Raw genomic sequence first — 5,321 nt, forward strand, 5'->3', positions numbered from 1 at the left:
AATTTCATATTCTTTCTCCAAAGCTTATTCTCTCCATTAGTCCCTTCCACACAATTGCCTTTCACAAGTGTTCTCCCTGACCTTTTTTCACAATTCCTGTACCAAAATTAATTATTATCGCTATGTGCAATCAAAATTTTGTGCGATCAAAATAAATTATTATCGCTTTGTGCGATCAAATAAATTATTATCACTCCGTGCGATCAAAATAAATTATTATCACTCCGTCAAAATAAATTATTATCGCCTTACTTAAAATTATAAATATCTTTAAATTTTTTTAATAAGAAAGACCAACAATTTTATTATACAATGATAAAAATAGTCATTTTAGACTCAATAGTCAAAAACCTTGATTATCATTTAAATAGGTTGAAAAACAACGAACATTGTGGATCACCATTGTTGCAACAATGTCTGGCACGACCATTTGCTTTAGATAAATGATCCTGCAGGTGGTTCAATTGGTTTGCTGCATAATAGAAGGGTTATCAGTCTATGTTTGCAAATTAATTCTGATTTCTGCTGCATAATTTGCGGATGTTATGGCTTGGTATGCTTGCTGCCATATACATATCAATTCTGCGAAGCTGATTTTTGGATGCTGATCTATGTAGTTCTAGCTATATGTTTTTTCCTGCTCTAGGTTGTTTTGCAGATGGGGTGAAGGTTATGATGGTGCTCATGGAATTATGTATTTTTTTGGATTTGTTTCTTGTATATGGGTTGGGATACCCCTGAAGTATCTCTTTTAATTCAATTTATTCATTGCTGATAAAAAAAAAACCATTGTTATTGCCTGTGTGATTAAAATTGTTATCTTTCGGGCGCGACCAAAATAAATTATTATCGTCCCATATGATCAAAATAAATTATTATGGGTGGAGGAGTATGAAGGTGGTCTTACTTTTGTCACCATTAGAGTGCTGCCACAAAGTTCCTATTTTTGCACCACAACAAGCTCTTTCTATCTTTTCCCATTTCCTCCCTTCTCAATCCCTTCCATCTTCTCCCTTCTAATTTACCCCATCTATATGTAAACTTTATCATTTTAATTAGACAATATTTATATTTATATGGTATGGTTTTAAGGAAAAATATTATATAGTAATTGAACTTTTGTGAACATTTATGTTTAAGAAATATTTTAAATTGAAAAAATGATTTATTACTCGTTAGTATTTCAAAAATAATTAAAACTTATAATCATGGTTATCAAATTCGCGAGTCAACTCGTTGACTTGTTAAGTCGGTAGTAAACTTGTTTTTTGGGTAAACTCGGGGGACTCGGCGTAGACTCGGTGAAATCGCAGTGGACTCGCGACTCTGGTCCGAGTTGGCGACTCCAACTGGTTTTTTTTAAGCCCAAAACGGTGTCGTTTGTGTGTGCGTATGAACTGCGTCTTCTTCGTATTCTTCTGCGGAGTGCGGTGGTAGATTGAAAGGAGCGTTCAGTGGTCGCGGGTTGCAGGTGGTCGCGTCGCGGGTTGCGGGTGGTGGCGTCGCAGTAGTCTTAGGTTGCTGCTTATCATTTAAGGTTAGAGAGGGGTGGTGTGAAATTAGGGTAGGGAAGGGATTAAGGTTGTGTGTTTTTTTATTGGGCTGCTGTAGAATGAAGTCTGTTTTTTTAATTGGGCTTGCTGCACATTTGTTTTTTTTGGACAAAAATTGGATTTGGAGGAGCAATATATTTTTTAAAGAATGTGTGGGAGGGAGCGGAGCGTTCACTAAACACTCTGAACTTCACTTCCTTCCTCTCTTCTTGCTTTCTTCGCAGCTCACAGATCACACATATCTCCGCTCGCATTTCCTCACACATTTGTAGAACCAAACTTGCTTCATCCCGCAATTCCTTCTTCAGCAACAGTAGATTTGCGGATCCAAACATAGCCTAAATCCTCTGTTCTTCAGCAAGGTACTTAATTCCCTTTCTTCTATGCTCGAATTGAAATGGAAAAATGTTTAACATACACCTTATTTTTGGGTGAAGGAAGAGGGAGAAACTGTGTGTACATTTGTTTTCGAAAGGCAGAAAATGAGGAAGAGGAACGGCAGAGAGCTGTAACAAATTTTAATTTGGTTTGTGTGGTAAAGTCTGAGTAACATTCCTATTTTGGTTGCTTGAAATGTATAATGTTTCTCTAAGCTCTAGGAGTTTCACAGTCTTCTTGGTTATAATAAAATAGAGAGAATAAGTGTGCTTTGTGGACTTTAGTTGAATTATTATGGTAGTAGTGGAAACAAAAATCTTGCATGCCAAGATGTTGGATTGATATGGCTATGACTCCGTAAGTAAAGCCTTGTTTAGAATGAGAAAGAGAGAACTCTTTACAGGAGAGTTTACGTAGAAATCATGGCAATCTATTTTTATCAAGCTTTAGACTATCGAGTCTAAAATACTACTTTTATCCTATGATTGTATAATGAAATTGTTGGTTTTTTTTATTAAAAAAAAATGTAAAAATATTTACAATTTTGAGTAAGGCGATAATAATTTATTTTTATCGCACGGAGCGATAAAAATTTATTTTAATCGCACAAAATGATAATAATTTATTTTGATCGCATGAAGCGATAATAATTTATTTATTTTGGTCTTACGAGATAATGATAATTTACCCATTGGAATTGGTTTTGATTTTATAAGATTTTACCTTTTTTCACATAAGATTTCTCAGGTAATTAAATATATTATTATGAGACTTGAGCGGTTTATAACTTTCACTCAAATTGATCCAAAAATAGATAATGTATTAAAAAAATGGTATTTAGGAAATGCATTGGTGGAAAAATTTTAGAAGGTTTGAGTAGCAAAATATATTACTGGTGGTGATGTAAGATGTATCTATTTTTAATTGCAGTTCGAGAATTGGCCTGACGTATGAGCTCTACTAGTTTTGGTTCAACTTTTCAATTATGTCAATAGCATAATTTTGGCAAAGTGACACTATGATATAGTGTTACTAAAAATAATGTAAAAATATTTATAATTTTAAGTAAGGCGATAATAATTTATTTTGATTGCATAGAGAGATAATAATTTATTTTAATCGCACGGAACGATAATAATTTATTATGATCGCACGAAATAATAATAATTTATTTTGATCATAGGAAAAAATAATAATTTATTTTAATCGCACAGGACGATAATAATTTATTTTGATCGCACGAGACGATAATAATTTATTTTGATCATCCGAGGTATAATAAATTTGAAGGAGAGTTATTATTACTTTGCCTAACTAGGAGAAAAGAAATATAATTCCATGAGTGTCATGGGGAAGAAAATTATGCTCATTCAAAACAATAATAAATTATTAAAAAATAAATATTTACACTATAATTATTTATTTGCTTTAAATTCTAAATTAATTTCAAGATAATAACAGGTTTGATAAAATATGCAGTGCATGCTGGAATGTTTTGATCGCACGAAACGATAATAATTTATTTTGATAGCATAGAGCGATAATAATTTATAACAATATGAGGATGAAAGAGTTTATGAAAAGCTAGGGTTTTAAGACCGAGCAAATGTTTTGGGATAAGGAATATGAGAAGTAATATTTTTTAATTGTTGAAACGTAGTCAACAAGAAGAAACATTACACTGTACCCGTCAATACTTTCTGCAAAAACTTTTTTATTTTTCACAATATGGACTGGGCAACTGCATGCACATTTATTTACTGCACACCTCTTCTTTCGGCAACTACATGTGCATTCACATATTACCAATTAATATATCTCTATTACATATTAACACACTACAAAATGTCATTTCAAAAGTTAATCTCTAAAATAAATTTTAAAAAACTAAGAAAATAATTTTATAATTATTAATTACTAAAAATATAATATTTAATTATGTTATAAAGTATTACTAATTCTAGAAAATATTTTATAAATAATATCTAATTTAATCCATTATAATGGTTAATTATTTTATATTTAAAAATGAGTAGATATTTAATACAAAAAATTATCATAAGTTCTCATTTTAATTATTCATATATTTGAAAGTAATTAAAAGTATTAAAGGTAAAATATATAGCATGCGTTAGGGTTTTGTGTGGCCTAAAAAGAGTAGTAGCATGCAAAAATTAGGGTTTTGTGTGGGGTGAAAAAGGTAGAATGATGCAAAATTTGAAAAGATGCTTTTCTGGCACAATATAGAACTATGAAAAAGATTTTGCCATTTTCTTACAACTAAACACACACATGCACTACCATCATCAAGACCACCAAGAGGTGACTATCTTTTTGGCCATCTGCTTCTACTAGTGTCATGTTTTGTTTTGTAACATTTATGATATTAAAATATAGAAATATTATTATTATTATTATTATTATTATTAGAGAGAGTTTACATTTATATTATTTTATTTGATGTAAAAAATAAAAGCGATCAACGCATAATTCTTACTTACTCTATGTTATTGTAAAAGTATGGAGTTAAAGATATAATTGTTTTTAAAAATAAAAGTAAAAATAAAAAGGACAAACATGAATTGTAGTACGGACATAAAATCTAAGACTGTAAATAGTAATTATTGGGTTAGCTGAATGGTCCATGTATTCTAGTGATAGTGGTGTACATATTGAAACAAGTGTGGAAAATAGCATAAATGCTGGGCCAGCCTAATGTACCCAGGCTTTTTTCCAATTTTGTGCGGATATAAAATCGTAAGATTAGCAAATAGAAAAGGCAGTTTCTTCCTGCACCCCTATATTTAGGCGGGATCCAGGTTAGGGGTTAGATTTATCTTGACCTAATGTTTATAATTCTACAACAAGTATAGTAAAAAAATAATACGAAAAGAAAAGGGGTACAAAATCACCCTACACTTTTCTTCCTACACCCCACGATGTTATGCAAAGATCAAACTGTCCCTATTATTTTTTTAAAACCTTAAAATGCACTTGAACTGTATTTATTTTTCTGCATTCTGGATTATGGAATCCGAAAATTTTTGAATTGCCACTTCCGATAAAATTTTGGATCCACCAATCCATAATTTAAAATACACATTTCACATTAAAAAATCCATCATTCAAAAAAAACATTATGAATCCACCAATCCATACAGAAATATGCATTCTGGATTTAAAAATCCATAACTAAAAAAAAAAGTGTTTTGAATCCACCAATCCGTAACAGAATTAGGCTTCTAGATTCAGCAATTTGAAAATCAATAATTCATGCAAAATTTGTTTCTGGAACACTCCATCATCCGAAAAAAAAAGGATTAAGTTCTGAATTGATGGATCCATAGCACACTCCCAGATCCCGATTTTCAGTAATCACAGTGTCCTTTT

At 31.2% G+C, this 5,321-nt stretch overlaps 1 long non-coding RNA gene across 1 annotated transcript; it reads left to right on the plus strand.

Annotated features, from left to right (window-relative positions):
* The first annotated feature begins 1,274 nt into the window (after positions 1-1,274).
* LOC137826765 (uncharacterized) lies at positions 1,275-2,385 on the plus strand. Its single transcript, XR_011083583.1, has 2 exons — positions 1,275-1,915; positions 1,991-2,385. It is a non-coding gene; the product is annotated as an uncharacterized lncRNA (long non-coding RNA).
* The last annotated feature ends 2,936 nt before the right edge of the window (positions 2,386-5,321 follow it).

This window comes from Phaseolus vulgaris, chromosome 11 (genome assembly GCF_000499845.2).
Source record: "Phaseolus vulgaris cultivar G19833 chromosome 11, P. vulgaris v2.0, whole genome shotgun sequence".
NCBI lineage: Eukaryota > Viridiplantae > Streptophyta > Magnoliopsida > Fabales > Fabaceae > Phaseolus > Phaseolus vulgaris.